Here is a 14076-nt window from a genome sequence, read left to right on the forward strand (position 1 = left end):
CTAAGATTTTTAGGGAGTCTACCGTGGGAATTAGCATATTGTTGCAGCTTATGGTGCAAGTGCAGTAGTGTTTTTTGCAGATATGAAGATGTTGGCATTTTGATAGGGATAGGGATGCTCCTGAATATGAGCCCCAGTTTTCTATGTCATTTAAAAGGTTGTCTAGGTTAAAGCAAATATTTTTGTTTTTGTTGAAATTTATTATTAGGAAATAATCGTCAGCGTATGCATTGAATTTAATTTCCTTGTGTAGGGATATGATGTCAGATAGTTTATTGAATGCTATGAGAAACAGTATGACTGAGATTGGTGATCCTTGTGGAATTCCGTTAGATAGTGGTAGGGAGTTTGATGTGTGGGGGCCAATACGGACAATTATTTTTCTGTTTCGCATGAAATTTCTAATGTAATTTATTATTTTCGGTCCTGTTTTCCATTCCTGGAGTTGGTTAATTATGGAGTGCACACCTACTCTGTCAAAGGCTCTTGAGAAATCAAGAGTGACTAGTGAGGTGTGCGTGTTTGACTTCGATATGAGGTAGTCTACGTAGAGTAGACTGTCTGAAGTCGATTTGCCTTTTTTGAAGCCAAATTGGTTTTTGTTTAATAAATTGTTGTGGGTCACAAACCACCAAAGTCTTTTGGCTATAATTTTGTCTAGCGTTTTTGCTAGGCAACAGTTAAGGGATATGGGTCTATATGAAGTGGGTTGGGTTTTGTCGCTGTTCGGTTTGAGAATTGGAGTAACTAGGCTGGTTTTATAGGCTTGTGGTATGTGAGTGTCGAAAATTTTGTTGAATAGGTCTGTAATTCTGGTTTTTGTTGTGGGTGAGCTATTTTTGATCATTTGATAGGATATCCTATTTAATCCTGGGGCAGTTCCTTTAAGTGTTTGTAATGCAGATGCTAATTCAAGGTTTGTGATCTTTTTTTCTATGGTTTGGGCTGTTGGGGATGGTGAGTAGTCTACTGAGTTGTTTCTATATTTGTTATTTAAAAACTCCTCTGTGAAATTCTGGTCGTCAGATAGGTTTGAGAAATATTTTGCAAAGATATTGGAAATTTCAGCGTTTGACGTGGTTATTTCATTATTGTCTGGGTTTGTTATGGCATGGATTCCTTTAACTGGATTAAGGCCGCAGAAGCGTCTTATGTTGGCCCATATTTTGGATGAAGAAGTTGAGGGTTGGATAGTTGAGGTAAAGGATTTGGTGGCTTCTTTTTTACTATTTTTTAGTTCGTACCTAAATTTTGCATTCTTGCGTCTGTAGTCTATTATGTTTTCTAGGGTTACATTGCGGTTAAGTGTTTTCCAAGCTCATTGTTTTTCTTTTCGTAGCTGGTCAAGTTTTTTGTTCCACCATGGAACCCTGTATGGCTTAATGTTTGGAGATGTTTGTGGGATAGCAAGATTTGCGCTGTACAAAATAATTTTATTGACTTGGGCGGCTTCTTTGTTAACTAATTGGGAAGGTGGGAATTTGTCATTTATGTCTTGGGTAAGTTTATTGTATTGTACCCAATTTGCTTCTTTTAATTTAAAAAATGGTCTATTGAATTTAGGTGTGTCTGTTGTTGGAAATAGATGAATAAGTATGGGAAAATGGTCACTGCCATGAAGGTCATTGAGTATTTCCCACTTAGCGTGAGGAGCAAGTGATGGTGTGCAGAGAGTGAGGTCAATATGTGTGAATGTATTGTGTGTTGAAAAGTGTGTGGGGGATTTGTCGTTAAGAATAATTAGTTGTGAGTTGTCAATGAATCTTTGTACTATTTTTCCTCGTGAGTTTGATGTAGGTGAACCCCAGGATGGGTGCCAACCATTAAAATCTCCTGTGAGTAGTGAGGGTGTTTGTTGACTAGATAGTGTGTTTTCGAGTGACTGACTTGTGACGGATGTGTTTGGAGAGATGTATGTTGAAAATACGTTAAAATTTAGTTTGGATTGAATGTGTGTTGCTAGTGCTTCGTGATCGTCTGGGATACTAAGTGTAGTATGTTGAACTGATTTGTGTATTAGTAGTGCCACGCCGCCAAACCTGTTTGTGGCGTGATTTGTTAGTAATGAATAGTTGATTGGGATTGGTATGTTATTAGTGTATTGTATGTGTGTTTCTTGTAGTGATATTATGTGAGGTGAGTATTTTTTGATTAAGATAAGTAGGTTGTTGTAGTTGTTCATATAGCCTTTTATATTCCATTGGATTATAATAAGGGTCATTCTAAAGATATATAAGTATCTTGTAGTGGGTTTAGCTTTAGGTAGGGTAGCGAGTTAAGTTTTTAGGTCTTACGTTAGTTTTAGGGGGTTTAAACAGATTCGCTGTCGCTCTGGTTAGTAAGTTTGTTTTTGTTAGTAGTTTTAGATTTCTGTTTAGAGGGTTTTAAACTGCTACTTAGGGTATTAGACTTATCTTTGTGGAAAATTCTTAATTTAAGGTCTCCGGTGAGTTCTGTAGAGCGGGCCGTGGTCTTTGGTGTGGGAGGGTTAATGTGGTCGGTGTCCATTTCTTCTAATATGTCCCGGTTGTTATGGTGTTGGATGTGTTGGTTTGATGATGTGTTTGGTTTGCTTGATCCGGATGCGATTGAGTTAGATAAGTTGCTGGCTCGGGGTGCAGGTGCGATGTAAGTGTTTTGATGTTGCAGTAAGTTTTTGGTTGAGTTTGTGTTTGCTGAGTGTGAGTTTGTTGTGCTTGATGATTGTGAGTTTGTTGTGATTGGAGTTGTGGCGTTTGTTGTGTTCAGAGTAGTGGCGTTTGTTAGTATTCTGGCGTAGGTTCCTCTTATTTGGTAGCCGTGTCGTTCAAAATATATACGTTGTGCAGTTTTATGGTCAACTTTTTCTTTAATTTTAATAGCTGTAAGTTCCTGTTGTTTAAGAAAACTTGGGCATTTGCGGTCGAGGGGGCTGTGTCGGGAATCGGTTTCTGGGTTATTTTTGCAGTTGATACAATTCTTTTCGTTAGAGCATTTATCTCCTATATCTGTGTGCTTTGTTTCTGAGCAATTTGAGCATGCCTCTACACTTTTGCATACGATTGTTGGGTGACCGAGTCGGAGACATTTTTTGCAACGAAGTGGAAGAGGTATGTAATCTTTAACGCGAACAGATTCGTAGGCTACTCTTATAGTTTCTGGCAGTTTGGTGGTTGCAAAAGTTATTACGACTAGGCCGGTTTCTATCAGTGTGTTATCAGCAAGATTGGTGTTGTTGTAATTTTTTTTCATTAGTTTTCTTACTTCGGTAACCTTCTGAGATTTAAGCTCTTGAAGTATTGTTTCTTCGTCGACATATCGCAATTCATTGCAATATATTATTCCCTTTGAAAAGTTTAGAGTCTTGTGTTCGACTGCTGTGATGTCCATACCTGCAATTTTTGTCAGTCTAAGGAGTTTTTTTGTCTGTAAATCGTTTTTAGTTTTAATCAATATTGACCCATCTTTTAGTTTTTTTAAAGATTCGACTTCCCCTCCGCATGCGTAGTCAACAGATTTTTTTATGATGAATATGGAAATTTTTTCAAGTGATTGGTTGTCATTTCGTTTGACAACAACAAACTTCGGTTCACCGAGTCTGGAGTTGTAAGATTTGGAGAATTTGTCTGGTGGTTCTTCCATGGTTTGCCAAGCCGAGCTTGGGTATTGCTTGTATATTGTTGTTGGTTTGAATTTTTCGTTCTTTCTTTTGTTATTGAATTGTTTTTGTTTAAAGATTTGCTGATAAGGTTTTTGGTGATTCGCTAAGCGCGGCTTTATGCTGGTGTAACACGACTTGTCTATTCAGAGGTTGAAGTGGTATATATACTTTTATATGTAGATGATTTAGTAATTTCTACTAAAAATACCCTGCAGTTCCAAAATTGCTTTGTCGTCGAAGAAGTGTGCGAAGCCGCACCGACGACAGCGGGGGTAGCAGCCTTAGCCGCAGCGGCGCGAGTTTATAGAGACATTTTATATGGCACCGCCGTTTTTTGGGATACATGTCGTTCTCGATGACTTTTTTGTCCGTTTCATCGAACGAGTCGTCGGTGGCTTATACGAATTTTGTATGGAGAAAATTCGTATAAGCCATCGTTGCTTTCGTAGCTGACGTGGAGGCGAAGTTTTCATCGATGGCTTTGGCGAGGATGTCCTTAGCGAAATCATCTATGTCAAGCCTAAAAATGTCATCCCCAAATTCATATGAAAAACAATATATATATATTTAATTCTTTTTTATTTTATTAATTTATCTTATTTTGTAATATAAGAAATAAGTACATAAATAATATGAAATTCGAAAGTTTTTGTTTACCACTTCTGTGGAGTATTTGCAGGACATCGGCTGTTTTGCGCCCATCTATGGTACAAATATTTTTATTATTATATGTTATATATTACTTTTTTTAATCTAAAGCAAACTTCCCTTTCAAACGAATTTATGGGACATATGTATGGCTGAATCCTAAAAAGATTTAAATAAGTTTGTAGTAAAAAACATAATGTTTTTGTAATATTAACGACACTTACATGATTTTTAAACATTTCCGCTGCCAGTTGCACAAGTGAAGTAATTTCACAACTAATAGTCGACGCACTACTTAAAAGAATGACGCAGTTTCATTTTTCTCCGATCGAAAGAATAGAAGTCAAATTTGGAGTCGGGCCGCCGTCGGGTGCAAGCAACGAAATCGTATTATAAGAGTGAGGAAGAGAGGGAAACTTAGGAATATCCCTTTCCCTTTCCTACACACATGATTGGCAATTGCCGAAATTCACTTGTGAACAGCCAGAACTGCAGGGTATATATAAAAGCAAGTTGTGTTAGTTACACCACTTATAACTTAAGAACGGCTGAACAGATTTGGCTGAAAATTGGTGGAAAGGTAGCTTAGAGCCCGGAATAGGACGTAGGGTACTTTTTATTCCGTTCGACATACCAAAAATCGCATATAAACTGAGTTATTACCTCATCACACTGACAAGCACACACTACCATAGCATTTTAACTCAATTTTTTTGAAGTGAATTGAAGTTATTTGTTATTTTGGTGAATTGAAGTTTTTCGTGGTTTTAGGGAATTGAAGTGAAGTGAAGTTTAATTAATAATGCCGCAACCAAGACGATCAAATCATTCCCGACAAAGCCGTAATTCAAGAAGACTACAAAAAACTGCAAATGAATGGACTGAAGGAGATCAAAACATTACACGTGAACAGCGCCGCGTTAGTATGGGTCGACTTCGTGCTTCTCAATAAGAAGAACAAAGTGAGGCAACCCGTAACACGGCTCGGTTGACAATGCAGAATCGTCGAGCTTACAACAGAGGTCAAGAAATAGATAACACAGTCTTACAAAATTCAAAAAATTTTTTGCAACGGAGATGGGGTGTATTTTTTTGTGTTGGGGGTGACAAAAGACTACAAAAAACATCAAAAAAAGGGTTAGTTAGTTGGATAAATTTCGCAGTAGAGGCAATTTTTAATTTTTTCGCTTATACGAATTTTGTATGGAGAAAATTCGTTTAAGCCATCGTTGCTTTCGTAGCTGACGTGGAGGCGAAGTTTTCATCGATGGCTTTGGCGAGGATGTCCTTAGCGAAATCATCTATGTCAAGCCTAAAAATGTCATCCCCAAATTCATATGAAAAACAATATATATATAGGTAATATATAATATGTAATAACGAAAATATTTTTTGTACCATAGATGGACGCAAAACAGCCGATGTCCTGCAAGCTGCAGGGAACTGCAACTTTTCATTTCAAATACACAATATACCATTGCAAAACGTAGACGTACTAAAACTGCTAGGATTAACAATAAATAAGAAATACAAATGGAACAACCACATTGAAGTCTTAACTTTGCAACTAACAAAAAGGCTTAACATAATCAAGTGTCTATCCAACAACATGTTTGAAACCAATATTTCCACAATTCTTTATGTGGTAAAAACCATCTTAATGACCAAAATTGACTACGGAATACACCTTTACGGAAAAGCCCCAAAGTCCATCCTAAACAAAATAAAAACTTTTTACCACACAGCTATTCGACTTGCATTCTCTGCTCACCGTACAACACCAATAAATAATATCTTAATAGAAGCAAATATAACCCCCCTTGAGTTTAGAGAGATGCATGCTACCCAAAAAAACTTTAAAATTATCTTAAACTCAAAACACTCATCCATCGAACAAATATATAAGCATATTATTAATGCAAAAAAAGTACCAAAGATACCCTCCTCCCTTTACAACACTATTCATCTATGCAATAAACTAAACATTTCACTCACCCCAATAACGAGAAAAAAAGAAAAAACACCCCACTGGCTTAATAAGCAGCCAATCACCAATACCTCCTTAAATTCAGTCAACAAAACAAACACACCCTCAGTCGCCTATCAACAAAAATTTAAGGAAATCCTAAATTCAATGGAAAACCACACATTTCTGTACACCGATGGCTCCAAGTCATCATTAGGCGTATCATATAGTGTCACAACTGACACAGAAATAATTCTGTCTAAACTGTTCCCCGAGTTTTCCTCCATTTTTACTGCGGAAATTGCGGCAATCCTCGCCGCATGCTCATATGCTAGCCAAAATAGAGGGAAATACGTTATATGTACCGACTCCCTATCCTCTCTAAAAGCAATCAACAACACCAATAACCAAAACTATTACACAAACTCAATTCGAAACATAGTAGGAAAATACAAAACGGACAAACTGACACTGCTCTGGATCCCCGGACACAGCGGGATAAAAGGAAATGATATTGCAGACAAAACAGCTAAAAACGCACACAACTATCCTCTTATCACCGAACGCAACTACAACCCATCAGATATTAATGAATACATCAAACAAAACTCAAAAATACTAAACGCAAGCACATTAAGAAAAGCATCACCGTACTACAAATTAATTAGCCACATAAGAGCTACTCCTGAAATCACACCTTACGTACAGACTTTAAGAAATTTATCAGAATCAGACTCGGACACACCAACCTAACCCACAACCATATCCTCAATAAATCCCAATTGTAACATAACCCTTACCATTCTCCACATCCTAATAGATTGCCCTCTCTACCACGACCAAAGAACCAAATGCCTTGAATCAACTATTGAGGAAATCACATCCTACAAAAACTTGAAGAAAACAATAGACTTTCTCAAAGACACAAAGCTTTACCATTTAATTTAATATATTTTGTAACATTTATGTAATGTGAGGAGTTGGATAACTCCCCACAAATAGTCATGGGCTGGATCACGTCGAGGATTAACGGGACCAGGGGGCCCTATATAAGCGGGGCCCGCAGTTCAGCCGGGATCAGTCAAATAGAAGTTGAACACAAGTGTACATCAGGCAGCGAGAAGTCAAGCGAGGATACAAGAGAGAGGAGTCCCGCAAAGATACAAGCAAGGATTCAAGCGAGGACGAACACGAAGGACGAGAGGAGAAAGGATCAACGGCGCGGACGAAGGACGCAAGGATCCCAAGCAAACAGTCTACAGGGAGCAAGACCGCTACGTCGAGACGTTCGGGACTTGAAGTTGCAAGTCTCCGAATTGAGAAACAGGTAGCTGAGGTCCTGTGGGCAGCACACGAGTCGAACTAGGCGCCTGTGACGACCCCTGGTTAGTGACATTGAGCCTGGCGTATTGCCCGGCGGGTCCTGACCAAGTCTACACATACGAGTCCTTAATCGATTAAACGTGTCCTCGGTGGGGAAGAGTCAAAAACCAAACGCATACTGTAGAGTCTACCAGACCGTGATCCGGCGTACGCTTGGTCCGTCTCGTGGCGAGAGTTGCGTTCTGGTGCGACGAGCCGCGAAGGACGCGGAGTTGAACGGCACGGGTGTTAAAGGCGTGCACGCCGAGAACCCTGCTGTGTCTGCCAGAGTCCTGGAGCAGCGAAACCCCGAGACCCAGGGATTGAACAGCCCCAGCACGGAGTAGTAGGGACTAGGGTGGAGCCCAGATAGTCCAACTCCACCACGTGAGGTACCCGACATCGACGGCAGCGATCGAGCGGGAGCACAGGAGAGGGATACAACCCAGGAGGCGACATCGAGGGAAAGGTACCAGAGTGCATCGAGAGCAGCATACCAAGGCGACATTGTATTAGTAGTTCGGATTTAAAGAAAGAATAAACGAGCCTAAATCCGAGAAATCAACGTTGTCTTCTCATTCACTGGTGGGGCAATCACAACATATAAATTTGGTGGGACGAACGTACAACCATTACTGAGCTATCCGCACAATCAAGTAGCGAGCATAAAAGCAACAAAAACAGTTCGTTACAGTAATTATATCAAAAACCCTTGTACATAAGCAATATATATGTAATATTAATATAAAAAAAAAAAAAAAAAAAAACCCCTGTACATAAGCTTCCATCCCAATAGCTATAAACTATACCATGCACATATATAAAGTTACTAAATTTAACCTCCAATAAGCTTAAGGCTTTGGTTGCTATAGCTTAAACCTATAAGTTAAGCGTTAATTTATAATATCCGTTTAACTGTAAATAATAATAATAAAAAAAAATATATAAAATTCTCGTGTCACAGTTTTTGTGTCCTTACTCCTCCGAAACGGCTATACCGATTCTCATGAAATTTTGTGAGCGTATTGAGTTAGTCTGACAATTACCCAACGTCTATTTTCCATCCTCTTAAATCGTGTTCGATATACCAAAAATCGCATATAGTGAGTTACTACCTCATCACACTGACAAAAACACCCTACCATAGCATTTTAAATCAATTTAAACTGCGGCAAAAATCATTCATCATTAAGTAAAATCATTAATTCTATTAATGAGTGTTTTGTCCAGTGACCAATGCCAAGAAAACGCAAAGGGGGAGATTTGAGCCATGATACAAGTAGATTTCGATACATGCGAAATAGAAGATCCGGAAGAATAGCGCAATTGCATCAAGAAGAGCCAGAAGATATACGAGCTGAACGCAATGAAGTCAGAGAAGAGCCAGAAGTTACACGAGCTGAACGCAATGAAGTCAGAAGATTAGAACAACGACACGGCGTGGTGTGTCACAGTCAATAGAGGCAGAACAAATGACCAACAACGACAACAGGTAGATCAAGCATTTATATATGATTCAATACTGCGTCTAGCATTCCAGTGTGAGCCTGATATTGAGTATTATGCTCTCCCAAAAGTGGTAATTGGTGCTATGGACAAGGAATGTCCGCATTGTCATGCTCTGAAATTTAAAAATGAGCCAGCTGGGATGTGTTGCGCGTCAGGAAAAGTGCAACTACCAGAAATGGAAACACCACCTGAACCATTGAACGGCTTACTTATCGGCACGGATCCAGATTCTAACGTGTTCCAGAAATCAATTTGAACATTTAATTCATGCTTTCAAATGACATCGTTCGGAGCAACAGAAATAGTTCGAAATACTAATGCAAATGGTCAAAAATACAATTCTACATTCAAAATTAGAGGCCAAGTTTATCATAAAATGGGCTCACTGCTGCCAATGCCAAATGAACCACATAAATTCTTACAAATCTACTTTATGGGCGGAGAGGATTCCGGAAGCGCACTTGGATTCATTTTATGCCAGACGCATCGTCAGCGAGCTAGATGCTTTAACGAACGAGCACAATGAATTGTTGAAAATATTCAAATCACATATGCACCAAATACAAAGCGATAATCACGCTATCGTCATTAATCCTGATAAAACACCAGCTGGAGAGCATATTCGTAGATTCAATGCACCCGTTGTTGATAATGTTGCTGGAATCATGGTTGGCGATTGTACATCTGCACGAGAAATTGTTATTCGTACAAGAATTAATAATCTTCAGTTCATTGTGGACACAAATCGTTCATGGTTTACGCTCCAGATGACTTTATTATACATAAGTCTAGAACTGAGTAAATTTTGTACAGAAATTATAAAGTCATCTGGTGGCAAAACAACGTTTGCCGGGTCAGCTAGTAGATTTATAAAGTTCGTTGAGTTCAACATTGTAGCCGTTCTTCTCAGTATTATTTTGTACATCCTCGATAGTTTCCCGTAATTTCGCAGCGTTGCTACCATCTTTGGTGCACCATAAATTCAAAAAAAATATTGTCGTGAAAACATACAATGATACGAATCTCCTTTGGGAATTCAAACAAATATTATAAAAAAAACGAAAAAGTAATTAAAATAATTTCAAGTAAAAGTAATGAACTGACAAATAAAAGCTGTAAAGAATCACAAAAGACGAACACAAACCCACAACAAGGACAGAGACACAAAAGACGACACAGGGGCTCCGCTGCAGAGCGCTGGCAAAATTTGACCTTAAAAAATAATAAGTTGTGTTAGCATATTAACGATTACAACTACATACATACATCCGCAACATTCCGCACCTAACTTTAACGATTTTAAAATCTTAAAACTCTGATAAAGATAAAAAATAATAATTCCAATAGGGAATCGTGTGGGAACACAACTAAAACTTTAGGTAAACAAATTTAAGACACACAAAACAGGTACAAACAAAGGAGTTTCACATATCAATTTAGTTTTTATTAATTTCATATCATGTAAGTATAAACTAATTTCATAAAGTGAAATATACCTTGAGCTTTAAAATCCATTTTAAATCATACATATAAATTTATAAACTTGAACAGTTACCAGACCGATTTGAAGTAGGGTTGTGAAAAATATATCAAAATATCAATATATCGATATTTTTTTAATAAAAATAAATATTTATATCAAGATATTTTTTCTCGTGATATATCGAATATCGCGGTTTTTATTGTTATATTTTTGGTATTTCCTAATTGGTCACTCTGATTTGACCACTCGGTAAAAAAAGAAGGTAATACTTCGGAATTTTGACTCCAGCTATATTTAAGCCCCAAAAAAACTTGCGCACCAAATCAAGGGTTTTTTCGTAAGATAATAACCCCCCTTAGGAGGGGCAGAAGGTTTTTACCTTGGAAAATGGAAATTTCCTCGAAAATCAGCGGAAAACTCTTACATGCATTTCCGAGCTAGGGCAGATTTTAGTTTCCGGGGAGCCAAGATTTGAGGACATATTTTGGGTAATTCGCCCAAAATAAACACATTTTAATAAACAAAATTTATCGATATCTCGCACCGCACTAATGCATTGATACATACCTATGCTATATTATTTTTTGAGGTAATTGTTATAAAAAAAATAAGCTAAAAACTGAAAAAAATAAATTTAAGTGTCTGTCTTCAGCCAAAAGTACCGCAAATATTGAAAGTTCGACGAAAAATATGTGCAACAAGAAAGGAAGCTATATACCCTTGCAGTCATCAAATATGTCGAACAAAATGCATAAAGGTTAAACAACATCGAAGCTAAGACGATTTTTCTATTCATTTACCATATTTTCGACTATAGATCATATGGGAGCTATGTATATGATATAGTTTTCCGATTTTGATCAAATTTAATTCGTAATTCAAGAGTCGTTAGAAAACTTTATTTTCCTAAAATCATGCTTGTCTGATGAAAAACAACGATGTTATAATTTTATTTCCGTTATTTCTCAATGGATTTTTTGATCTTTTCTATGGCTGCCATAAAATATAGTAGTCCGATTTTTATGAAACTTTTTTCTCAATTTAAGGGTTGTTAAAAAACTTGATATTCAAAAAATCATGCTCGTGGGATAAAATAGCGATGTTATCAATTTATTTCCATTAATTATATATATTTTTCGATCTCTCCTATGGCAGCTATATGATAGAGTTATCCGATTTTGATAAAAATTTAATCCGAAATTCAATAGTAGTTAGAAAATGCTATCTTGAAGAAATCAAGTCGATCTGATCAAAAAACATCGGCGTTATAATTTCGTATTTCAATTTGGCCTTTATGACTTATATACGGCGTGCAACAACTACACAACTTTTGGGAAAGTTTCAGCAAGATAGCTTTAAAACTGAGAGACTAGTTTGCGCGAAAACGGATAGACGTACAGACGTTTTTCGATTCTGCTCGTGATGCTGATCAGGAATATATATATGTCGGATCATAAATTATGGTAGTCAGTGTATAAGGAATCAAATCAAGTGTAACGATTCCTCTCGCTGCACTCTAACGATTGTTTGTTAGTGCGCTTTAGTCTACACCTGGCGAATAAGGTGTTCAGAATAGTTATCTGATTTTGATCAAATTTAATCCGAAATTCAATAACAGTTAGAAAACGCCATCTTGAAGAAATCAAGTCGTTCTGATCAAAAACAACGGTCTGAGAATTTTTTAGTTCATTCTCTCGTATGGGAGCTATCCGATATAGTCGGCCGATCCGGCCCGTTCCGACTTATATACTGCGTGCAATAACTACACACCTTTTGGGAAAGTTGCAGCAAGATAGCTTTGAAACTGGGAGACTAGTTTGCGCGGAAACGGACAGACGGACAGACGTATTCTGATTCTACTCGTGATGCTGATCAAGAATATATATACTATATGGCGTTGCAAACTTCTGACTGAAATTGTAATACCCTTTTGCTCTGCAAGGGTATAAACACACAATTTTGATAATCTTTGTGGGTAACACTATTTTTGGAGGACATAGTGGGTTTAAAAAAAACTGTTGTATTCTTATTTTTGTTTATTTTAAATTTCAAATCCACAACGAAAAAAAAAAAAAAACTCAGTGTTATAAATTCCTTAAAAATTAAGTGCTAAAAAAAAATATAAAAAATGAAGAAGGGTAACTCTAAAAAAAGTAGTGTTAAGTAATGTGTGGACTAGCGACAGCAAGCAGCGAAAGCGACAAGAAATACAAATTACAATCTGAGTGTTATTTTTGGTCGTCCGATCTGGATACTAATCTATAGCCACAGGTAAACCCCCAACATGGTCGTTCGATCTGGATACTAATCTATAGCCACAGGTAAACCCCCAACATGGTCCTTCGAAGTCAACTGAACAGCAAATGGATTGCGAAATAGATTTCGCAGTTTGCCCAGACAACCACACATACACACTCACACAAATGACGACTTAAGTTGTGTGTATTAGTTAATTTGCGCAAAAAACTACGACGCCAAAGAATAATTTCACCACGATCTCTGTGACGGTAAAATAAGACGCGGACAGCATTATGGCACCAACAGGATCTAAAAAGAAGTTACAAGGCAAAAGCCAACAAAAGGATCTAAGCACACAACCAAAAAATGAAGACGACAGGGTTATCGACACGCCCAGACTTGATCAATCGGAGCAAGAAGTAACCATCATGGAAAATCGCAACAAAAAACTGGCTGCATCTACGCCGGCGATTCTAGCCACACACACGCCTCCCGGACAACTCTGTGCTGAACTTGCCAAATCACACATCTCTGAAGGAAGCCAATTATCCCGCAACTCAACCAAGGTGCAACGACTTCAGGTACAGCTTGAGTACTTGAAAAAGCAGCAGAAACTTCGAGATCAGCAGGCACGACAGGAACAGGAGCGAGCATGCCTTGAGTTTGAACAGGAACAATTGGAGCTCGAGCAGAAGTTACAACTGGCACAATAAGGATCAGCCGCAGGTAGCAGAATTGGAGACAACATGGACGAAATCGATGACGACGACAACAAAGATGTCCGCACGCGTGAGTGGGTAGATGGGGCTCAACGTAGACTTAAGTTTGAAAGCGATAATGTGTCCTACAACGAAGTCAATAACCATTACAACATCGAAACGTTTATGGCCAGACAGACAATTAAACAAGATCTTCCATCATTCTCAGGGGACCCATTAGAGTGGCCCATATTCTATGCTGAGTTTGAAAATAGCACAAAAACTTGTAACTTTACTAACTATGAAAACCTAAGTAGACTTAGAAAGGCTCTAGTAGGACGTGCCAAAGAATGTGTTCACGCTCTATTGGTTTTACTAGAGAATGTCGACTCAATTATCGATATTCTAAAAGAGCGCTATGGGGATCCATCTTACATAATAAGATTGCTTCTTGACAAGATCAAACAACTACCAGTAGTTAGGGACGACAAATACGAGAAGCTTTTTGCATTATACGACATAATCAACAATC

The sequence above is a fragment of the Drosophila ficusphila genome, unplaced genomic scaffold, assembly GCF_018152265.1.
Source record: "Drosophila ficusphila isolate 14025-0441.05 unplaced genomic scaffold, ASM1815226v1 contig_299, whole genome shotgun sequence".
NCBI lineage: Eukaryota > Metazoa > Arthropoda > Insecta > Diptera > Drosophilidae > Drosophila > Drosophila ficusphila.